This window comes from Scyliorhinus canicula, chromosome 15 (assembly GCF_902713615.1).
Source record: "Scyliorhinus canicula chromosome 15, sScyCan1.1, whole genome shotgun sequence".
In the NCBI taxonomy this organism is placed as follows: Eukaryota; Metazoa; Chordata; class Chondrichthyes; order Carcharhiniformes; family Scyliorhinidae; genus Scyliorhinus; species Scyliorhinus canicula.
The window spans coordinates 51,730,446-51,755,861 of NC_052160.1; the positions used below are offsets into that span (position 1 = coordinate 51,730,446).

A 25,416-nucleotide genomic window follows, 5' to 3' on the forward strand; every position below is an offset into this window, starting at 1 on the left:
AATGACATTTAAATGCGCCATTAGGTTAATTTAAATATATTGACGTCGCATTCACCCGCCGCCCGGAAGTCAACGACCGCATTGGCGAGGCCCAACCTGTCAATTAGTACTGGTCTCCACAACGAGATCAGTCATGATGGCCACTTGGGAGCGGGGCCCAGAGGCCATTAGAGTCCTCTGGGTGGTCAGAGGCAGAGCAGGGCAGTACCATGGCACTCCCACTGGCACCCAGGGAAATGCCAGCATGGCACTGCGAGGGTGCCCAGTAGGCACTGTCAGGGGCACTTCTCGGGTGTTAGGTTGGCATTGCCAGGGTGCCAGGTTGGCACTGCCTAGGGTCAGAACCTGAAGAGACCATGCCCATGAAAGGGGTTGAAGAGGGCTATGAAGGGTTTTAGAAAGATTTGGGGGTGAAGAAGGGATCCTGAAAGGGGGCTGGCCCAAAAGGAGGGTGGGGGGTCTAGAAAGGGAGGCCCTCAGTGTCCCGAAGCAGCAGGTAAAGCTCATGTCTGCGGTGGTTGCATTCCCTGTGAGTGATGGGTTTGGGGGACCCTCAAGTGCAGTTAGAGATCAAGGTACCCTTTCAAAATGGCGGCCTGATTTCTGAGGAACCGGTCTAACCAGCATGTTCAGCCCCCCACTGCGAAACCAATTTCGAAGTTTGGGCTGGACCAGGGAAACTCCCCAAGGCCCAAAAAAAACAATTAAGTATGGGTGAATACTGGTGTGGATCTCACCCAAAAAGCCAGTGGGAAACCCCCCGCCAAACCTGCTCAAAATTACACTTCTGGCTCGATTCAACCAAATGGGAACAAAGTTTTCTGGGGAGCACGTTTAGATGTGTATTTCCCAGCGTTTGCAGTGCCGAGAAACACATGGCTATTCAAGCAAGTTGCGTTGTCTAAGGGACCTAAATGGGGAACACGCGACCGAAGGGCCACATAACCCCGTTTTCTACACTGGGGAGCTCCGTTCGCCGGAACTCCACAGTGTAGCAAGAGATTGGGAAGCCATTTATGAATGGTGTCCTGATCTCCGAGGCCCCTGAAGTGATCCCTGACCTACCCCAAAACCCGAATGGACTATGGGAGGGTCCCTGGGCCCCCCTCAACCCATGTAGGGCACTCCAGCATGATTGCCTGCGTGAAAAAAATGCGAACTTAGCACCTTGGCACTGACAACCTGGAAGTGCCCGTGCCAAATGGCAATGCCACCTGCACCCAGGTGGCACTGCCAGGGTGCCAGGCTGGCACTGCTAGAGTGCTCAAGTGGTACCAGCAGTGCCAGGGCACCACCTTGCCCAAACGGCATGCAGCTGGGAGCCTCCGACCCCTGGGAGACCCCCCATAAGTGCCATTCCAGCTGATCCCTGTTTGTGGAGACCAGTGCTGAACGGCTCTTGTCTGAGGTCTCCAAGGTGAAGGGGATGAATCCCAAAGCCTCAGGTACCTCGGGAATCTGCACATTAGAGTGAGATTAACTGTCTTGCTCTAATATGCAGATCTGCCAAAAAGTGCTCCTGCTCACAATGGACGGGATTTACATCCCAATGTCTCACGATATCGCTATGGATCCCATGAGGCGTTGCGAGTTGGGTAGATCCTGGGAGTGTGGTCTCCCTGCTTTTATCGGCCACGTTGCACCACAGTGAACTACTTTTCTAGTGCAGTGTGGCCAATGGATCGCGCCCTTTGGTTGAATTGCGTCCTTAAATTGTAAAATGTTGAGCCCGCAGCTCTGATCCCGGTGGCATGCCAGACTTTACATTTTGCCTACCAGAAAATGATCTATTTATGCCAACTGTTTCCTGTTAGCTAGCCAATCTTCAATCAATGCCAATATGTTAACCTCTACACCATGAACTTTTATTTTCTGCAATAAATTGTTATATCGCACTTGATTAAATGCCTTCTGGAAATCTAAGTACAGCACATCCACTGGTTCCCCTTTCTCCACAGCATATGTCACTTCTTCAAAGAACTCCAATAAATTGGTTAAACATGGCTTCCATTTCACAAAACCTTGTTGTCCCCACCTCATTAGCATTAACTAGCTCACCAGCCACTTCTTTGAAGGCCCTAGGATGAAATCCATCTGGACCTGGGGACTGGCCAGCCCACAGCTGCAACAATTTGTTCAGTACCACTTCCTGTAGAGACCAATAACTTATTTTTAAAAGAAAGGAATCCCCACAACAGCAACGCAAAAGAAGTTGATGGACAAGGTTTTGTATTTTAAAACATTTACTGAAGCTAATATTCCAACAATCTCTGCTTTCATTACTCCTGATTTCAAGTCAATCCTTAATTCCTATGTCACAGCCTTCAAATTAACCTTTGTTAATTGTTCCAAGGCAATGACAGACAAGTCTTCTTCTTCCAAAAATGTTTGACAGTAGAAGCAATCATATTGATTTTACATTGAGGACTGCAAAAGTAAATGTAAAATCTTGTTGATTTAAATTCGGAAAAGTCCAGTGTACGTGCTTTCCTGTCTCAGTGTTTCAAGATCTCAGATGAATCCCCAATTTGTTATGATCCCCATAAAGAGTGATAACTCTCAACAATAAAGGAACAATGGATAGAAAATTGTTGGACAAAATTTTACTTTTGGGAACTTTTACTGTCATGAACCAACTAAAATTAACATCACTCGAACATTATCTGTGGAGAGAAAAGGGAGCTAATGTTTTGAGTCTGGATGACTCTTTGTCAAAGCCATTGACTCGAAACGTTCGCTCCCTTTTCTCTCCACAGATGCTGTCAGACCTGCTGAGATTGTCCATTATTTTGTGATTTTGTTTCAGATTCCAGCATCTGCAGTAATTTGCTTTTATAACTCTAACATTAATTAACAGAGGGAGGATATTTCAAATAAAAAGGTACGTTATTTAAAAATAGTTGATGCAACAAAGATATGCCTGACATACATATCAGAGGCACTGACATTACTTACCACACAAATGTGGCATCAGATGTGATTGCACAGTGGTTCCAATTTGACCTTCATTTTATATGATCGCTCACTTTCCATCCAACTGTTTTGGCCCTTCGAGCCACATTCACCAGCAACTTTTTTCCATCTGAAGTCCCCGAATATGGTTACCGCCAACAAGATCACAATAGACATGATTGCACATTCTATCTCCTAACATTGCATCGTCAGATGTAATTTGGTTGAGAATTTTATTGCTGCAAACAACATACTGTACCAGTTGTAAGAATGGGTTCAATTTTCAGGTGCAAAGAAAGCTTTCAAAAATGGATATCGGAGTGTGCTGGTTGATGGAAATTCATGATAGGGAAGAAAAATAAACATTTTGCAAAGTACAAAATATTGTCAAGATTGCATGAATAGATTTCAGATATTGCTGACGTTAACTAAAGCCACAATTGAATGCCAAAAATACATTGGAAAAAAACTATTTCCATGATAAAGCTTTATAATAGCTGTTAGTTGCCAGAAAAGCCTCATAGGTCCTTCAAAGGATTTTGCCTGTGTGGTTAGGACTGAGGAGTGGATATGGCTGAAATGTAAATGTATATGTTTTGTATTCATTTTCACCATTGAAGATTATTCAGTGGTGTGTAAAAATGTTTTAGATAGTGACTCCTTGAATGTAAATGTATAAATGGCCCTAGATTGGTTTATGGCACAGAAGATTGATCAGGTTGCTGGACCTGATAACATTTAACTTCAAGAGCTGAAAGAAATCGGAGAGGTATAAGGCGAGCCATTAAAATAAAATGCCAATTGGCACTAATATTTTTCACTTAAAAAGCATTGATACTGATGTCTGCCGATTCAAATTATTAATACAGAGGAAAGCAATTGTGGTGATACAACCGCTATAGATATGTGTGCTTGCAGTAGGGGGATGTATGGCCGTACCTGTAATACAGGTTTCTCCGGTAAGCCCCTGCCGGCTAGCTCCGCCCACAGGGAGCTTGTGTATAAATATGCGCTAGCTTCACTGAGATACTATTCTACAGCTGCCGCCGGAGGAATAGCATCTCACAGCAATAAAGCCTCTTGTGGTGAATGTAACATGGTAATTCACATTGTATCTTTGTAAGCGCAGTAAGTAGCGTTATCCGACCACTAGGGGGAGTAGCTCTGGGAATGCTCAGGAGCTTGTGCAGGGCTCCACCCTTGGCTCCGCCCATGACTCCTCCCCCTTGTGCTGCTGTATAAATACCCTCGTCCAGAGTCAGCCTGCAGTTCACCAAGAGTTCATCAAAGGGTAACAGGCTGGCTCTGTAGTAAGTAGATTAAAGCCAATATTCATATCGGAAAACACGTGTCTGGTGAATTGATGGTTCCATCAATTTAATCTACTTAAGAACAGTCAAGATCGATCATGGAATCGGCCCTCAAGCCTGGACGCCTGGAACTCGACCCGCAGGATGCAGAGAAGAAATCTTCTCCCACTGGCTGCGGTGCTTTAAGGCCTACCTGGCAGAAGCGAGCACAGCCGAAACGACAGAGGAACAGAAGTTAAGTCTACTGCAGGCGAGGGTGAGCCACCGAATCTCTACGCAACTAAACTCAGCCGGTTCATATACTGCAGCGCTAGCGGTACTCGATAAGATATATGTAAGGCCCATTAACAAAGTTTACGCACGCCATGTGTTCACGACTCGCCGCCAGCGACCTACAGAATCACTCGCCGAATTTTTAAGGGAACTCAATAATTTGTCAAATGACTGTAATTACCAAGCGGTTACCGCGGCTGAACACAGAGAACTTGCTGTACGCAATGTTTTTGTAGCGGGCCTCAGGTCTAATTATGTGCGCCAACGACTGCTGGAAAAGGGGGCCCAAGACTTAGAAACAACTGTGGAAGCTGCGACCACGATGGAGGTCTCCTTCCGCAGCCTTAACTCGTTCCACGCGGACCCCGCGACCCAATCATGGGCCCCCGACCAGCGACTCCCCCAGGCCTGTGCTACGCTGCTCCAGCCAGCCACTATGCTACTCCAGCCAGCCACTATACTGCTCCAGCCTGCCATTTCTGCGGCCAGAATCAGCACCCGCAGCAGCACTGCCCGGCCCGCAACGTGACCTGCAGCAGCTGCGGGCAGAAAGGCCACTACGCAAGAGTGTGCCTCGCAAAAAGGGCCCCAGCTTCCAACTCCACAGCGGCACAAAGTAATCGCTCCCCACACCCGCAGGCCCACGGGGCCCGAAACGCTGTGGCCTATGCCCCGACTCCGCCCCCTCCCGCCACGTGCGATCCATGGGGGCCGCCATCTTGGCAAACCTCCACCACGTGACCGGCCACGTGAGACTCATGGGGGCCGCCAACTTGGACGCCATCTTCCTCGCCGCCCGCCATGTGCGATCCACGGGCCCGACCTGCATCTCCACGCTCGGACAACTCATCGGAAGAGTACGACTATGAACTCAGAGGGCAGTCATCACGGAGCCACTCCAGCACGCAGTCATCACGGGGCCACTCCAGCACAACTGATCGAGCCGCCGACTACCCGCAACTCAGCGCAGTCTCTCTGGACCAATCACGCCCGAAGCATCTGCGAAAGTCAATGGTCCAAATCAACGGGTACAAAACGCCATGCCTTTTCGACTCCGGGAGCACAGAGAGCTTCATACGTCCAGACCTGGTAAGACGCTGTTCGCTCCCCGTTTTCCCCGTGCGGCAAACTATCTCGCTCGCTTTAGGCTCCCATTCGGTCCAGATCCAGGGGCACACCGCCACGACACTCACAATCCGAGGCGCTAGCTACTCAAAATTCAAACTCTATGTTTTGCCCGACCTCTGCGCGCCACTCTTATTAGGCCTAGACTTTCAATGTAACTTTAAGAGCCTCACCCTCAGCTTCGGTGGGTCCCTGCCCCCACTCACTATCTGCAGCCTCGCTACACTGTGAATCTCCCCCCCTCCTCTCTTCGCCAATCTCACAAAGGACTGTAAACCCATAGCCACTCGTAGCAGGCGGTACAGCCTGCAGGATATGGTATTTATCAGAACAGAGTTCCGAAGGCTTCTCAGTGAGGGGATTATAGAGGCCAGCAATAGTCCCTGGAGAGCTCAGGTGGTGGTCGTTAAGACCGGGGAAAAATTCCGCATGGTTGTCGACTATAGTCAGACCATAAATAGATTTACGCTCCTCGACGCGAATCCCCTCCCCAGGATTGCAGACATGGTAAACCAGATCGCCCAGTACCGGCTCTTTTCCACGGTGGATCTGAAGTCTGTATACCACCAGCTCCCAATCAGCCCGGAGGACCGCCACTACACGGCATTCGAGGCCGATGGCCGCCTTTTCCATTTCCTCCGAGTCCCTTTCGGCGTCACTAATGGGGTCTCGGTGTTCCAACGAGCAATGGGCCGAATGGTGGACCAGTACGGGCTGCGGGCCACGTTTCCGTACTTGGACAATGTCACCATCTGCGGCTATGACCAGCAGGACCACGACGCCAACCTCCACCGTTTTCTCCAGACGGCACAGAAACTGAATCTCATGTATAACAAGGAGAAATGCGTTTTCCGCACAACCAGACTAGCCACCCTCGGCTATGTCGTGGAAAACGGAGTCCTGGGCCCAGACCCGGACCGTATGGGCCCCCTCTTAGTACTCCCCCTCCCCCATTGCCCCAAGGCCCTCAAACGGTGCTTTGGCTTCTTTTCCTACTACGCCCAGTGGGTCCCTCAATATGCGGACAAAGCCCGCCCACTCTTTAGGGCAACACGATTTCCCGTCAGCCGAGGCACGCCAGGCCTTCGACGGCATCAAGGAGGATATCGCCAAAGCGGTCATGCGGGCGGTGGATGAATCCACTCCATTCCAGGTTGAGAGCGTCGCCTCAGAGGTAGCTCTTGCAGCCACACTAAATCAGGCAGGGAGGCCAGTCGCATTTTTCTCCCGTACCCTCTCCGCTTCAGAACTCCGACACTCCTCAGTCGAGAAAGGAGCACAAGCCATTGTGGAGGCTATTCTTTACTGGAGGCACTACCTCGCAGGTAGGAGGTTCACCCTCATCACCGACCATCGATCGATCACCTTTATGTTTGATAACTCGCAAAGGGGCAAAATTAAAAACGACAAAATTCTGAGGTGGAGGATCGAACTCTCCACCTACAATTATGATATTAAGTATCGACCCGGGAAGCTCAACGAGCCTCCGGGATGCCCTATCCCGCGGGACATGCGCCAGCGCGCAGATTGACCGATTGAAAGTCATCCACAATGACCTCTGCCACCCGGGGGTCAGCCGGCTCGCCCACTACATCAGAGCCCGAAACCTGCCTTTCTCCAACGAGGAGGTAAAAGCGGTCACCAGGGACTGCCCGATCTGTGCGGAGTGCAAATCGCACTGCTATAGACCAGACAGGGCCCACCTGGTCAAGGCTTCTAGGCCCTTTGAACGCCTCGCAATTGATTTCAAAGGGCCACTCCCCTCAACTAACAAGAATGTTTACTTTCTAAACGTCGTAGATGAGTTCTCCCGTTTCCCATTTACTATCCCGTGCCCCGACATGACCTCCCACACAGTCATTAGGGCCCTGCATAGCATCTTCACCCTGTTTGGTTTCCCCAGCTACGTACACAGTGACCGGGGTTCGTCCTTCATGAGCAACGAGCTGCGTCAGTACCTACTCGGCAAGGGCATTGCCTCGAGCAGGACTACAACCCCAGGGGGAACGGGCAGGTGGAGAGGGAGAACGCGACGGTCTAGAAGACCGTCCTACTGACCCTCCGGTCTAGAAAGCTCCAAGTCTTCCAGTGGAAGGAAGTCCTCCCAGACGCGCTCCACGCTATTAGGTCCCTTTTGTGCACAGCGACCAATCAGACCCCTCACAAGAGGCTCTTCATTTTTTCCAGGGGCACTACCACGGGGGTCTCACTTCCGGCATGGCTGAGGACGCCGGGCCCCGTACTCCTGAGGAAACAGGTCAGGGCGCATAAAACCAACCCCCTTGTTGAAAAGGTGCGCTTGCTCCACTCCAACCCCCAGTACGCATTTGTCGGGTTCCTGACAGCCATCAGGACACTGTATCCCTCCGGGACCTTGCACCCACCGGATCCAGCACCCCCTCTACCCCCACAGAAGGACCTCTCACCCTACACCCCATGCTGCCACCCCCTCATGCTCCCGAGCCCACGAGCTCACTCCACCAGTTCCGCGCACCCGCGCCGGCCAGCCCCTAGCGCCCCCAGTTCCCGGTCGAACCAGGAGAGTATGAAGCTCGGATACAACCCTCCCTGGAGTCTGCCATCATACCCCAGTGCACAACACCCATCCAGCCACCGCAAGAGGCTGCAACCCCGGTGCTCCGCAGATCACAGCGGACAGTTCTACCAACGGACAGACTGACTTTGTAAACCACCACCCCCGCCGGACTTTTTTTGAAGGGGGTGAATGTGGTGAATGTAACATGGCAATTCACACTGTATCTTTGTAAGCGCAGTAGCGTTATCCGACCACTAGGGGCAGTAGCTCTGGGAATGCTCAGGAGTTTGTACAGGGCTCCACCCTTGGCTCCGCCCATGACTCCTCCCCCTTGTGCTGCTGTATAAATACCCTTGTCCAGAGTCAGCCTGCAGTTCACCGAGAGTTCGTCAATGGGTAACAGGCTGGCTCTGTAGTAAGTAGATTAAAGCCTATATTGTTATTGGAAACCACGTGTCTGGTGAATTGATGGTTCCATCACCTCTCTTGTACCTTATCGAGTCTTTTGTGTGCAATTGTTAGCACCACAATTTATTGCTGTGAGATTTTCCTTACACCATGGACATCAGGATCAAACCTGACCGCCTGCAGCTGGATCCGCAGTCGCCCCACGCCAAGAAAGACATTGTTCACTGGCTTGCATTCTTCGAGGCCTACATCTCTTCAGCGGACCCTCCCCCGACGGAGACTCACAAATGACAGCTTCTCTACTCAAGACTCAGCTCCAGCGGCTTTCCGCTAATTCGCGATGCGCCTGACTACGCCAGGGCCATGGAACTGCTCAAGGAAAACTACGCACAGTCGACGAACACCCTGTTTGCGAGACATCTACTCTCTACTCGCATCCAACAGCCGGGTGAGTCGATTGAGGACTTCTGGAGGGCCCTTATACATCTTGTACGAGACTGCGACTGCCAGGCCCTCACGGCCACGGAACAGTCAGACTTACTCATGCGGGATGCCTTTGTTACGGGCATTGCATCGGACTCCATCCGGCAACGAATGCTGGAAGGGGCCGCTCTTGCGGCTACAAAGACTCTGGCGCTATCAATGACGGCCGCCTCCCGTAGTGCGCGATCCTACCCTGCTAGCCACTCGGCCCACCCGTCCTACCCCTCGTTCACCCCGCAAATGGTCCCCCAGGCCCACCCGTTCTACCCCTTGTTGACCCCGCAACCGCCCCCCCCCCCCCCCAGCAGCCGCCCCCGCGCACTATGCCTGCGCTGCTCGCTGCACCGCGCACCCCGGGGGTCCCCGATGTGGTCAGCAGAAGCATCTCCGCCAGCGCTGCCCGGCCCGCACCGCGACCTGCAAAGCTTGTGGCAAGAAAGGCCACTTTGCAGCGGTGTGTCAGTCCCGGACGGTTGCCGCTATCGCGCCCGCATTCCCCCCTCGCCTCAGCCGATCGCACAATGGACCCTGCCGTCCGCTGCCCCCGACCCCACGTGCGATCAGTGGGCGCCGCCATCTTTTGCCGCCCCGCCATGTGCGCACCATGGGCGCCGCCATCTTCACCCCCCGCCTCCATGTGCATTCCATGGGCGCCGCCATCTTGTCCCACCCCCACAACATGCGCTCCATGGGCGCAGCCATGTTGTCTGCCGACATCTTCTTCCTCACAGGTACTCCAGACGCCGCCGTTTTGTCCTCCCCTTGGGACGGGACCACGGGACCCGGGTCGCTGCCGCTACTCGTCGGACTCATCAGACTTGTCGGCCGATCGCCTCCGTTACACTCGAACAGTCCTGTCCTCGCAACCTGGCACCATTTTCCACGACGGTGCTCGTCAACGGCCATGTGACCTCCTGCCTCATCGACTCCGGGAGCACCGAGAGCTTTATTCACCCAGACACGGTAAGGCGCTACTCCCTTGCGGTCCACCCCGCCAACCGGCAGATCTCCCTAGCCTCCGGTTCCCACTCTGTCCCGATCCGGGGCTCCTGCCTGGTTAAACTTACTGTACAGGGCATGGAATTCGACCGTTTCCGCCTGTACATTCTCCCCAACCTCTGAGCGTCACTCTTACTAGGCCTGGACTTTCAATGCATCCTCCAGAGCCTCACCCTCAAATTCGGCGGACCCCTACCTCCCCTCACCATTTGCGGCCTCGCGACCCTCAAGGTCGAGCCTCCCTCCCTCTTTGCCAATCTGACCACAGATTGCAAGCCCGTCGCCACCAGGAGCAGACGGTACAGCACCCAGGACAAGGCCTTCATCAGGTCGGAAGTCCAGGGGCTGCTTCAGGAGGGTATCATCGAGGCCAGCAACAGTCCCTGGCGAGCCCAGGTGGTAGAGGTTAAAACTGGGGAGAAGCACAGGATAGTCATGGACTACAGCCAGACCATCAACCAGTACACACAGCTCGTCGCGTACCCCCTCCCTCACATATCTGATATGGTCAATCAGATTGCACAGTACCGGGTCTTCTCTACAATTGACCTGAAATCCGCCTACCACCAGGTCCCCATCCGTAAATCAGACCGCCCCTACACTGTCTTCGAGGCGGACGGTCACCTGTGCCAATTTCCGAGGGTTCCCTTCGGCGTCACAAACGGGGTCTCGGTATTTCAACGAGAAATGGACCGAATGGTTGACCGGTACGGACTGCCGGCCACTTTTCCGTACTTAGAGAATGTCACCATCTGCGGCCATGACCAGCAGGACCATGACGCCAACCTTGCTAAATTCCTCCACACTGCATCCCTCCTTAACCTCACGTACAACAAGGAGAAGTGTGTGTTCCGCACAGGCCATTTGGCCATCCCCAACTACATAGTCCAAAACGGACTACTGGGGCCCAATCCCGACCGCATGCGCCCCCTCATGGAGCTCCCCCTCCCCCACTGCCCCAAGGCTCTCAAACGCTGCCTGGGGTTCTTTTCTTACTACGCCCAGTGGGTCCCACAATACGCAGACAAGGCCTGCCCACTAATCCAGTCCACACAATTTCCCCTCACGGCCGAGGCACAACAGGCCTTCGCCCGTATTCGCTCTGACATAGCTAAGGCCGGGATGCACACAGTAGATGAGACTGCCTTTCCAAGTAGAGAGCGACGCTTCAGATGTCACCCTTGCCGCCACACTGAATCAGGCAGGCAGACCCATATCATTCTTTTCCCGCACCCTCCATGCCTCTGAAATTCGACACTCCTCTGTTGAAAAGGAGGCCCAGGCATTCATTGAAGTGGTGCGGCACTGGAGGCATTATCTGGCCGGCAGGAGATTCACTCTCCTCACTGACCAACGGTCGGTAGCCTTCATGTTCAACAACACGCAGCGGGGCAAGATCAAAAATGACAAAATCTTGCGGTGGAGAATCAAGCTCTCCACCTATAATTACGAGATCTTGTATCGCCCCGGCAAGCTCAACGAGCCCCCAGACGCCCTCTCCCGAGGTACATGTGCCAGCGCACAAGTGAACCAGCTCCGTGCCTTGCACGAGAGCCTTTGACATCCAGGGGTCACTCGTTTGTACCACCTCATCAAAGCCCGCAATCTGCCCTACTCCATCGAGAAAGTACGGACAGTCACCAGAGACTGCCAGGTCTGTGCCGAGTGCAAGCCGCACTTCTACCGGCTAGACCGCGCGCGCCTGGTGAAAGCGTCCCGCCCCTTAGAACGCCTCAACGTAGATTTCAAAGAGCCCCTCCCCTCCACCGACCGCAACACCTGCATCCTTAGTGTGGTCGATGAATTTTCTAGGTTCCCCTTTGCCATCCCATGCCCGGATATGACGTCTGCCACCGTCATCAAGGCCCTGGATTCCATTTTTGCTCTGTTCGGTTTCCCCGACTACATCACAGTGACAGGGGATCCTCATTCATGAGCGATGAGCTGCATCAGTTCCTGCTCAGCAGGGGTATCGCCTCCAGCAGGATGACCCCCGGGGAAACGGGCAGGTAGAGAGGGAGAACGGGACGGTATGGAGGGCCGTCCAGCTGGCCCTAAGGTTCAGGAACCTCCCAGCCGCTCGCTGCCAGCAGGTCCTCCCTAACGCGCTCCATTCCATTTGTTCACTACTGTGCACCGCGACTAACAGTACACCCCATGAACCCCATGCCTTCCCTAGGAAGTCTACATCCGGGGAGTCGCTCCTGACTTGGCTCACGACTCCGGGCCCAGTCCTTCTCCGTAGGCATGTCAGGCACCACAAGGCGGAACCCCTGGTGGACAAAGTACACCTGCTCCACGCCAATCCCCAGTATGCCTATGTGGAGTTCCCCGATGGCCGCCAGGACACAGTCTCGCTCCGGGGCCTGGCCCCCTCAGGTGCCGATCCCACGCCCTTTATCCCCCCCGCGCCACCCTCCTTTTCCCCTGCGCCCCCGTAATGATCCCCACCGGGTCCATCCCTCGTCCCCCTGCCCATACTGGAGGACACGGAAGATTCCGGCTCGCTCTCGGAGTCATCCCGCCACTGGCCAGCACCATCACCGCCAGCACCTGCACCGTCATCGCCAAAACCGCCTGTGCCGACGTCGCCACCACAGCTACGCCGATCACAGCGGAACGTCCGACCGCCGATTCAGCTCAACCTGTGACCTGCTAACCGGATGGACTCTTGGTTTTCTGTTGTTTGGACCTTTTGTACATAGATCACCTTTTGTATTATAGTTCCACGTCACCCTGCCGGACTCATTTTTTACAGGGGGTGAATGTGGTGATACAACCACTGTAGATATGTGTGCTTGCAGTAGGGGAATGTATGGCCGTACCTGTAATACAGGTTTCTCCGGTAAGCCGGCTAGCTCTGCCCACAGGGAGCTTGTGTATAAATATGCGCTAGCTTCACTGAGATACTATTCTACAGCTGCCACCGGAGGAATAGCATCTCACAGCAATAAAGCCTCTTTTGTACCTTATCGAGTCTTTTGTGTGCAATTGTTAGCGCCACAGCAATGTAATAAATTATTGAAACATTATATGGGCAACACATTTTCTCTGAACTGTTGCACCTCAAAATCTCCCACTGCACCACTGGTGGTGATGGGAAGAGAGGGAGAGAGAGAGAAAGAGCGAGAGCGAGAGAGAGAGAGAGGGGGGAGAGAGAGAGAGGTGGGGGAGAGAGAGAGAGAGAGAGGGGGAGAGAGAGAGAGAGGGGGAGAGAGAGATTGAGAGAGAGAGAGAGAGAAAGAGAGAGAGCAAGTGCGGGGATCAAAAAGCGTATGTGCAGTGGCTTGGAGTAGAGAGAGCGTATGTGAGGGGTTGGGGGAAGAGAATATGTGCGAGTGGTGGGGGAAGAGAGAGTATGTGCGAGGTGTAGGAGAAGAGAGAATTTTAGTGCGGTTTGGGAAAGAGAGAGTGTGTGTGAGAGGTGGGGGAAGAGACAGTGTGTGCGAGGTGTAGGAGAAGAGAGAATTTTAGTGAGGTTTGGGAAAGAGAGAGTGTGTGTGAGAGGTGGGGGAAGAGACAGTGTGTGCGAGGTGTGAAGAAAGAGTGAATGTGTGTGAGGGAAAAGAGAGAGTGTGTGGGGGGGGGGGGGGGTGGGGGAAGAAAGAGTGTGTGCGAGGTGTGGGGGAAGAGAGAGTGTATGTAGGGGGTGGGGAAAGAGAGTGTGTGAGTGGGGTAAGGGAAAAGAGAGCGTGTGAGAGATGTGGGGGAAGAGAAAGTGTGTGTGGGGGGTGGGGAAAGAGAGAGTGTGTGAGTGGGGTGGGGGAAAAGTGTGTGTGTAAGGTGTGGGGAAAGAGTGTGTGTGAGGTGTGGGGGAAGAGAAAGTGTGTGTGAGGTGTGGGGGAAGACAGTATGTGTGTGTGAGGTGTGAGGAAAGAGAAAATGTGTGAGCAGGGTTGGGAAAGAGAGTGTGTGTGAGGTGTGGGGGAAGACATTGCGTTGTGTGAGAAGGGTGGGAGTGAAGAAAGTGTGTGCGAGGAGTGGGCTTCGACCTTGGGGGGCCCAAAATGAAGATGAGCATTGGGCCCCATGAACTGTAAATCCGCCTCTGTCCAACATGCTCTTCAGCATATTTTGTTCTTAAAGGGACATCAAACAAAAATAAAATACAGGTAAAGCACATAAGTCATCACAATACTGTACTTCTGCTCTGAAAGACATTGATCTCAAACTCTGAAGAATGTCGGGGCGATTTCCTATCTGAACATACAATATAAATGCAAATTTTGTTCACAGTGAGAAAACAGAAGTACTTCATTGCCTTCAATGCATCCACTTTGGCAAGGTAGTGGGCCGGGCACAGGAACTGGGTCCAAATTATGTTGTTGACTCAACCAGTTGTTGGGCTTTCCACATGCTGATGAGTGGTTGAAAATACAATACTACAGTATTACTGCAAGTCTACTGTAGCCTTATGGCCAACGTAGAGAGCATTCACAAGGCAGCAACCCTGCTTTGTGATTCAGGGCCATCATCTGAGCTCCACGAGTTAATAACTGCACAACCTTTTCCATGTATCAGGCAGCTGATATTAAACAAGTGGCATCAATTCATCTTGAGAGATCCAATTGGACCTGCAGGAGCCACATGACAACGACGCACACAGCATGGAGATTCAGACATCATTGGGTGCTGTATTTGTCCTGAAGACTGGTTAATTTCCCGCCTGCTCCTTCCAGTCCAGTGTCCCGATTCCATCCTCCATCCCTGGCCTATTGCTTTCTAGGCCTTTGCACTGTGCATGCCGTTCTTGCTTTGCGTTGTGAATGGCAATAAAGTTAAGGAAAAGCTGTGCTTTCTATGAGTGAAATGGAAGCAACAATTATTGGCAACAATTAGATCAGGTGATGATTTTGGATCTTTACAGTAGCTTTAAACCAAAATATTTTACATAAACTTCTACATAAAAGGAGTGATTCCTCAAGTTTTAATGTTTAATTATTATAATTGTATGATTGAATAATTATAGTATAGTTTATAACGGAACAAGGTTAAACAATATTTAATACAATTTATATTTGTCAGTTGCATATTGAATATTAATGAGTATTGTGAGTGTGGAGACAGAAGAAAGGGGAGAGAGGGAAGGAGAGATTTAACAGGCAGAACATGTACAATGCCTTCCTGGACGTCCCAAAGCGATTTGTGATGTCAGGGTATGGATGAAGTCAGAGACAAATAGAAAGTAAGGGAAAAGAAGAAAGAAAGAGAATGAAAGAAAGAGTGAGAAAGATCAGAGAGATTGACAAAGAAAGGGAACATCACAGCAAGAGAAACTGTCTTTTTAAAATCATGGGCAGAAGTTCAAATAGACTGTTACATTTTATGTTATTTATAGTCATACTTCCTATTTTACATTGTGCTCCATTTTCTTTCAATACCAGGTCAATTTGTGGTAATATTGTATTCAGATCTAGTTCCATGGTTGTTAAGCTATGAGTATAAGCATGGTAGGCACAGGCATTGGCACATTTAATATTGTTGATATGTAATGACATCAAAAGTGAAGGCGTAACAATGATGATTTATAATTCCGAGTTTATTCAGTAAAACAATCGCAGCTCCTTGTCTGAAAATAACAGGACAGTTAACACATAGACTGATAATGGCAGTGATAGGACATTCCCTGGCTTTTTGGAATACAACATTGTGATTTGTCATACAGTAAGGAACGGCGAGCATTCTCAGACTGCTGGGTTATTCTATTGCCATTCTCAGTCAGGCTTCTTCAAATGGAACTGTGCCTCCAACACTAGCCAGGAATGATGTAATGGCTCAAAAAACATGACTGAAATGGTTAGATAATGTGATACGCCGTGACAAAACAACTCAATTTATGCGACTGTTTGAACGCTGCCACTGAGTAACTCTCCAAAAATTCACAAGTGGAATGGATTTCGACCGAATGTCTTGAGATAATCATGTGCCCAGCAACCATGAACTGATTAACTTTTTATCCAGCCACACAAACTCCTAACTCACACCTCATAGGAATGTGATTACACAATAGGAAGCATGCAGGACAGAAACTTGGCATTTTGATATCTGCGAGCCTGATGACTATCCAAGACGATGGATTGAAATGGACAGGAACTACACGTTAGTGAGATGCAGGTAATTTTAAAATTGTGGCAAATCTTTGGTGCACAAACAACTTCTCCACTCCCATACCAAGATATCTTTGCTCAGATTTTCTCTTGTAATGATCTCATAAACCACATTCTCTCAGCTAATTTACCTTTAACTATTTGTCTATCATTGCAAAGACATCGGGGTAGATTCTCCGCATCCCCAGCTGCGTGCTTCTTGGCAGCGTGCCGTCGCTGACAGCGGGATTCTCCATTCCCGTTGCTGGTAAATGGGATTCCCATTGTAGGCCCCCCCTCCCACGCCACGGGAAAACCTGCAGGCGGGGATGCACTGCTGATGGAACGGAGAAACCTGCCGGCTGAGAATTCACCCCTCAGTGTTTGAATTTGGGGAAAAAAACATTGTGGTCACAGCACAAAACATATATTACAATATAATCTCTCCCTTTATTTTATTTTGATTACTCAGAATCTGAAAGTTCTCAAAATATACCTCTGCCTTGAAACATTCACTTTGGTCCAAAATGGCCTGTTTAAAGATAAAGGGCGGGATACTTCAGTCCCCCAGCGCCATTTGCTGGCTGCTGGATTCTCTCTTCCCGCCACTTGTCAATGATCATTTCCCTTTGAAGCCACCCCACGTCGCCGGGAAATCCGCAGGCGGGGGTGCCAGCAGGAAAAGGGAATCCCAACGTCCGGAGAATTCCGGCCAAAGTAAAACCACTCATAAGATTGGGACAGCATTTAGCTGTTCAGTCCCTTGAGCCTGCTCAATTTGATCATGGACAATCTGTACCTCAACTCCAATGACCAGCATTTGCTCCATGTCTCCCTATGCATTTCTATACAAGAATCTTTCTGATCTCACTCTGAAAAATTTCAATTAACCACTGGCTCGCACATCCTTTTGGAGGGGGAAAACAGTTTCAGATTTTTACACCATTTGTGTGAAGAAGTGTTTGCTGATTCCACTTCCGAATGACCTTGCTCTTATTTTATCCTGTGGCCAAGTTTTTACATTTCCCATGAGAGGAAATAGCTCTGCTGTATTTACCCTTGAATCCTTTTATGATTTTAATCACATCAATTAGATCACCCGACAATCTTCCACACCCAAAAGGATTAACGGGCCAAGTTCATGCAACAAACTCATTTTTCTTGAACTGTGAATACCTACAAAATGTGGAAACAATCTGTACTCTGGTCTTATTTCAATTTTCTTCTAAAAGCGATTATTGCTTCTCTTTTCCTACTACATAATGGGCCTGAGCACACACTTCTTTTCATTCCTGTCACAATTGGCATCATGGGGTAACACACATGCAACGGTGCTCTGCCACTCCTTTTTGTAACAGAAGGAGAATAAAGTTTCCCTTCCCCACGGGAATGCATCTACAATACACTCTGAAACTGAGGTCAGGGAGTTGAATGGAAGATCAGAATGCTGAAATGTTGGGGATAACTTTCCAAGGAGGAACGATTTTCATCAGAAGGTGATCTTCATTGTGCCTAGTTTATTACAATGGAAGACGTGGTTATAGAGTGTGTTGTTCCTAACTCGACGGCCATGGAGTTGCATCATGGGATGGACCTCAACTTAATCTCAGCTGTTAAAAGTGCTCTTAGGCCCATGCCTCTTGGAGCTGAGCCTGGAGGTGAAACTGGGCTGCTGCAGTGGTGCAGTATGAGTTGATTTGGCAATCAGCAGCTAGTTATACTCACCGTACTTAATTTTGTTTTCCACTGTCCTTTGTTCAGCCTGTTGTGCACTACACAATATCCCAACCTGTTGTTCCTTATCTTGATGAAATTCTTTTAGCTGACTGGGGGAAGTGAATGATCAGAATGCAAACTTACTTCATGATCGGTGTGTCAAGTGTCTGGACACGTGTTAAGCAACAGGCAAACAGAAGGCTGACTGAAGACCTGGGAAAACGTTCTTGACATGTTGTACATTGCAAATACAAATGTATTCAGGAGAATAACATATCTTTATTGTTAGGACAGTTAACTCTGCTGTGTTAGCTGCTAAAATACTTGACATATTATTCCCCATTATTCCCCATTAAGAACATGAAACAAGTTTATGAATTATTTTTGGCTTCCAAGCATAAACCACATTGTAGGCAGCCAAACATAAAGGTGAACAGTTATAGCAACGCACAAGCACAGTTCAGGCAAGGAAGTTAGAGCTCTTCATTGTTCTGGCAGGCATTTTGGAGGGGGCCCGATTTTCATGTCAGTCCTTGGGTGGAAATGGCACAGTAGTGGTATTCACTATCAGCTCAGGCAGCACAGTTGGCACAGTGGTTAGCACTGCTGCCTCATCACGCCAGGGACCTGCGTTCAATTCCGGCCTCAGGTGACTGTATCTGTGGGGTCGGCACATTCTCCCGGTGTCTGCTTGGGTGTTCTCCGGGTGCTCCGGTTTCCTCCCACAGTCCAAAGATGTGCAGGTTATGTGGATTGGCCATTCTAAATTGTCCCGTAGTTAGATCAGGTTACTGGGTTACAGGAATAGGATGGGGGAGTGGGCCGAGGTTGTGCTCTTTCGGAGAGTCGGTGCAGACTCAATGGGCCAAATGGCATCATTCTGCATTGTAGGGATTATATGGTTAAATCAGCATGTAGAATTATCACCCCACTCCTGCTGTGATTCCTCATACCTCCATTTCAAAATCACTGGGGAGGAGGCAGCCCATGATTTTGATCATCGCCATGGAATCATCAGAGAAGGAGGCCATGACACAGCTACATTACCATTAACTGTTATTCCCGTGGGGGTCATTAAAACACTGAAGATACAACAGGAAACAAGTGATAAATATCCTCCTTCAGGGTTAGAAATTCCAAACTCAATTTCTGGTAACATTTCTGACAAAACAACACATTCCAAACCCTCGAAGAAACCAGAGGATTCATGGCCTCTTTCTTTCCAGAATGGACAAGATCCACCTGACAGCATGATTGATTCATACAGAAAACAAAAGTGTTGGAATTATAAAAGAAATATGATTAAATGGCAGTGGCTCCCAGACTGAATGTAATGTTCTACATCCTCGCACTGTCTCATTATGTTTTCCAATCAAGGCAGCTGTAAGCAATTCTGGTCTTCTAATACTATGGCTAAACATTCCATTGTTTTAACGGGGAAACTGCCACCCCCTTCGTTTACACACCATTCAAATAGCTGATAAAGCCACGGCAAGGCAAGGTGCAGCTGATGTGGATGGTGGCAAACTTGAGATTTGGGGCAAGAAGGAAACTGAGTTGGGAAATATCTGCTCATGCTTAGCGAAGGCCGTGAGGAGAATTACGCAGACACCAGGCTGAGCGGGAAACCACACGGACCAGCAGGCTGAGCGGGGAACCACACAGACCAGCAGGCTGAGCAGGGAACCACACAGACCAGCAGGCTGAGCGGGGAATCACACAGACCAGCAGGCTGAGCGGGGAACCACACGGACCAGCAGGCTGAGCGGGAAATCACACAGACCAGCAGGCTGAGCGGGGAACCACACAGACCAGCAGGCTGAGTGGGGAACCACACAGACCAGCAGGCTGAGCGGGGAACCACACAGACCAGCAGGCTGAGTGGGGAAGCACAAAGACCAGCAGGCTGAGCGGGAACCATACAGACCAGCAGGCTGAGAGGGGAACCACACGGACCAGCAGGCTGAGCGGGGAACCACACAGACCAGCAGGCTGAGCGGGGAAGCAGACAGACCAGCAGGCTGAGTGGGGAAGGAGACAGACCTTCAGGATGAGCGGGGAACCACACAGACCAGCAGGCTGAGTGGGGAAGCAGATAGACCAGCAGGCTGAGTGGGGAAGCACACAGACCAGCAGGCTGAGTGGAGAAGCAGACAGACCAGCAGACTGAGTGGGGAAACACAGAGAGCAGCAAGCCAAGCGGGGAAGCGCATAAACCAGCAAGCTGAGTGGGGAACCACACGGACTAGCAGGCTGAGTGGGGAATCACACAGACTAGCAGGCTGAGCGGGGAACCACACAGACCAGCAGGCTCAGTGGGGAATCACACAGACCAGCAGGCTGCGTGGGGAATCACATAGACTAGCAGGCTGAGCGGGGAACCACACAGACCAGCAGGCTGAGCTTGGAACCACACCGACCAGCAGGCTGAGTGGGGACCCACACAGACCAGCAGGCTGCGTGGGGAAGCACACAGGCACCAGGCTGAGTGGGGAGCCACACAGACCAGCAGGCTCAGTGGGGAATCACACAGACCAGCAGGCTGCGTGGGGAATCACACAGACTAGCAGGCTGAGCGGGGAAGCACACAGACCAGCAGGCTGAGCGGGGACCCACACAGACCAGCAGGCTCAGTGGGGAATCACACAGACTAGCAGGCTGAGCGGGGAAGCACACAGACCAGCAGACTGAGCGGGGAACCACACAGACCAGCAGGCTGAGCTTGGAACCACACCGACCAGCAGGCTGAGCGGGGAACTACACAGACCAGCAGGCTGAGCGGGGAAGCAGATAGACCAGCAGGCTGAGTGGGGAAGGAGACAGACCTTCAGGCTGAGTGGGGAAGCAGACAGACCAGCAGGCTCAGTGGGGAAGCAGATAGACCAGCAGGCTGAGTGGGGAAGGAGACAGACCTTCAGGCTGAGTGGGGAAGCACAAAGAACATCAGACTGAGCGGGGAACCACACAGACCAGCAGGCTGAGCGGGGAACCACACAGACCAGCAGGCTGAGCGGGGAACCACACAGACCAGCAGGCTCAGTGGGGAAGCAGATAGACCAGCCGGCTGAATGGGGAAGCACAGAGACCAGCAGACTGAGTGGGGAAACACACAGAGCAGCAAGCCAGGCGGGGAAGCGCATAAACCAGCAAGCTGAGTGGGGAACCACACGGACTAGCAGGCCGAGTGGAGAAGCAGACAGACCAGCAGGCTGAATGGGGAACCAAACAGACCACCAGGCTGAGCTGGGAACCATACGGACTAGCAGGCTGAGTGGGGAAGCACACGGACTAGCAGGCTGAGTGGGGAAGCACACAGACCAGCAGGCTGAGTGGGGAAGCACACGGACTAGCAGGCTAAGTGGGGAAGCAGACCGACCAGCAGGCTGAGGGGGGAAGCACAGACCACCATGCTGAGTGGAGAAGCAGAGAGACCAGCAGGCTGAGTGGGAAAGCAGACAGACCATCAGGCTCAGTGGGGAAGCACACATACCAGCAGGCTGAATGGGGAACCACACAGACCAGCAGGCTGAGTGGGGAAGCAGACAGACCACGAGGATGAGTGGGGAACCACACAGACCACCAGGCTGAGCGGGGAACCACACAGACTAGCAGGCTGAGCGAGGAACCATACAGACCAGCAGGCTGAGTGGGGAACCACACAGACCAGCAGGCTGAGTGGGGAACCACACAGACCAGCAGGCTGAGTGAGGAACCACACAGACCAGCAGGCTGAGTGGGGAAGCAGATAGACCAGCAGGCTGAGTGGGGAAGCACACAGACCAGCAGGCTGAGTGGAGAAGCAGACAGACCAGCAGACTGAGTGGGGAAACACAGAGAGCAGCAAGCCAAGCGGGGAAGCGCATAAACCAGCAAGCTGAGTGGGGAACCACACGGACTAGCAGGCCGAGTGGAGGGGCAGACAGACCAGCAGGCTGAATGGGGAACCACACAGACCACCAGGCTGAGTGGGGAAGCGGGCAGACCATTCGGCTCAGTGGGTAAGCACACAGACCAGCAGGCTGAATGGGGAACCACACAGACCACCAGGCTGAGCGGGGAACCACAGGGACTAGCAGGCTGAGTGGGGAATCACACAGACTAGCAGGCTGAGCGGGGAACCACACAGACCAGCAGGCTCAGTGGGGAATCACACAGACCAGCAGGCTGCGTGGGGAATCACATAGACTAGCAGGCTGAGCGGGGAACCACACAGACCAGCAGGCTGAGCTTGGAACCACACCGACCAGCAGGCTGAGTGGGGACCCACACAGACCAGCAGGCTGCGTGGGGAAGCACACAGGCACCAGGCTGAGTGGGGAGCCACACAGACCAGCAGGCTCAGTGGGGAATCACACAGACCAGCAGGCTGCGTGGGGAATCACACAGACTAGCAGGCTGAGCGGGGAAGCACACAGACCAGCAGGCTGAGCGGGGCCCACACAGACCAGCAGGCTCAGTGGGGAATCACACAGACTAGCAGGCTGAGCGGGGAAGCACACAGACCAGCAGACTGAGCGGGGAACCACACAGACCAGCAGGCTGAGCTTGGAACCACACCGACCAGCAGGCTGAGCGGGGAACTACACAGACCAGCAGGCTGAGCGGGGAAGCAGATAGACCAGCAGGCTGAGTGGGGAAGGAGACAGACCTTCAGGCTGAGTGGGGAAGCAGACAGACCAGCAGGCTCAGTGGGGAAGCAGATAGACCAGCAGGCTGAGTGGGGAAGGAGACAGACCTTCAGGCTGAGTGGGGAAGCACAAAGAACATCAGACTGAGCGGGGAACCACACAGACCAGCAGGCTGAGCGGGGAACCACACAGACCAGCAGGCTGAGTGGGGAAGCACAAAGACCAGCAGGCTGAGCGGGAACCATACAGACCAGCAGGCTGAGAGGGGAACCACACGGACCAGCAGGCTGAGCGGGGAACCACACAGACCAGCAGGCTGAGCGGGGAAGCAGACAGACCAGCAGGCTGAGTGGGGAAGGAGACAGACCTTCAGGATGAGCGGGGAACCACACAGACCAGCAGGCTGAGTGGGGAAGCAGATAGACCAGCAGGCTGAGTGGGGAAGCACACAGACCAGCAGGCTGAGTGGAGAAGCAGACAGACCAGCAGACTGAGTGGGGAAACACAGAGAGCAGCAAGCCAAGCGGGGAAGCGCATAAACCAGCAAGCTGAGTGGGGAACCACACGGACTAGCAGGCTGAGTGGGGAATCACACAGACTAGCAGGCTGAGCGGGGAACCACACAGACCAGCAGGCTCAGTGGGGAATCACACAGACCAGCAGGCTGCGTGGGGAATCACATAGACTAGCAGGCTGAGCGGGGAACCACACAGACCAGCAGGCTGAGCTTGGAACCACACCGACCAGCAGGCTGAGTGGGGACCCACACAGACCAGCAGGCTGCGTGGGGAAGCACACAGGCACCAGGCTGAGTGGGGAGCCACACAGACCAGCAGGCTCAGTGGGGAATCACACAGACCAGCAGGCTGCGTGGGGAATCACACAGACTAGCAGGCTGAGCGGGGAAGCACACAGACCAGCAGGCTGAGCGGGGACCCACACAGACCAGCAGGCTCAGTGGGGAATCACACAGACTAGCAGGCTGAGCGGGGAAGCACACAGACCAGCAGACTGAGCGGGGAACCACACAGACCAGCAGGCTGAGCTTGGAACCACACCGACCAGCAGGCTGAGCGGGGAACTACACAGACCAGCAGGCTGAGCGGGGAAGCAGATAGACCAGCAGGCTGAGTGGGGAAGGAGACAGACCTTCAGGCTGAGTGGGGAAGCAGACAGACCAGCAGGCTCAGTGGGGAAGCAGATAGACCAGCAGGCTGAGTGGGGAAGGAGACAGACCTTCAGGCTGAGTGGGGAAGCACAAAGAACATCAGACTGAGCGGGGAACCACACAGACCAGCAGGCTGAGCGGGGAACCACACAGACCAGCAGGCTGAGCGGGGAACCACACAGACCAGCAGGCTCAGTGGGGAAGCAGATAGACCAGCAGGCTGAGTGGAGAGGCAGACAGACCAGCAGGCTGAATGGGGAACCACACAGACCAGCAGGCTGAGTGGGGAAGCACACGGACTAGCAGGCTGAGTGGGGAAGCACACAGACCAGCAGGCTGAGTGGGGAAGCACACGGACTAGCAGGCTGAGTGGGGAAGCACACGGACTAGCAGGCTGAGTGGGGAAGCACACGGACTAGCAGGCTGAGTGGGGAAGCACACAGACCAGCAGGCTGAGTGGGGAAGCACACAGACCAGCAGGCTAAGTGGGGAAGCAGACCGACCAGCAGGCTGAGGGGGGAAGCACAGACCACCATGCTGAGTGGAGAAGCAGAGAGACCAGCAGGCTGAGTGGGGAAGCACACAGACCAGCAGGCTGAGTGGGAAAGCAGACAGACCATCAGGCTCAGTGGGGAAGCACACATACCAGCAGGCTGAATGGGGAAGCACACAGACCAGCAAGCTGAGCGGGGAACCACACAGACTAGCAGGCTGAGCGAGGAACCATACAGACCAGCAGGCTGAGTGGGGAACCACACAGACCAGCAGGCTGAGTGGGGAACCACACAGACCAGCAGGCTGAGTGAGGAACCACACAGACCAGCAGGCTGAGTGGGGAAGCAGATAGACCAGCAGGCTGAGTGGGGAAGCACACAGACCAGCAGGCTGAGTGGAGAAGCAGACAGACCAGCAGACTGAGTGGGGAAACACAGAGAGCAGCAAGCCAAGCGGGGAAGCGCATAAACCAGCAAGCTGAGTGGGGAACCACACGGACTAGCAGGCCGAGTGGAGGGGCAGACAGACCAGCAGGCTGAATGGGGAACCACACAGACCACCAGGCTGAGTGGGGAAGCGGGCAGACCATTCGGCTCAGTGGGTAAGCACACAGACCAGCAGGCTGAATGGGGAACCACACAGACCACCAGGCTGAGCGGGGAACCACAGGGACTAGCAGGCTGAGTGGGGAATCACACAGACTAGCAGGCTGAGCGGGGAACCACACAGACCAGCAGGCTCAGTGGGGAATCACACAGACCAGCAGGCTGCGTGGGGAATCACATAGACTAGCAGGCTGAGCGGGGAACCACACAGACCAGCAGGCTGAGCTTGGAACCACACCGACCAGCAGGCTGAGTGGGGACCCACACAGACCAGCAGGCTGCGTGGGGAAGCACACAGGCACCAGGCTGAGTGGGGAGCCACACAGACCAGCAGGCTCAGTGGGGAATCACACAGACCAGCAGGCTGCGTGGGGAATCACACAGACTAGCAGGCTGAGCGGGGAAGCACACAGACCAGCAGGCTGAGCGGGGCCCACACAGACCAGCAGGCTCAGTGGGGAATCACACAGACTAGCAGGCTGAGCGGGGAAGCACACAGACCAGCAGACTGAGCGGGGAACCACACAGACCAGCAGGCTGAGCTTGGAACCACACCGACCAGCAGGCTGAGCGGGGAACTACACAGACCAGCAGGCTGAGCGGGGAAGCAGATAGACCAGCAGGCTGAGTGG

At 52.7% G+C, this 25,416-nt stretch overlaps 1 protein-coding gene across 3 annotated transcripts in view; it reads right to left on the reverse strand.

Annotated features, from left to right (window-relative positions):
• lmf1 (lipase maturation factor 1) overlaps window positions 1-25,416 on the reverse strand; it is a 945,108-nt gene that overhangs the window by 140,458 nt on the left and 779,234 nt on the right. The window lies entirely within an intron of this gene.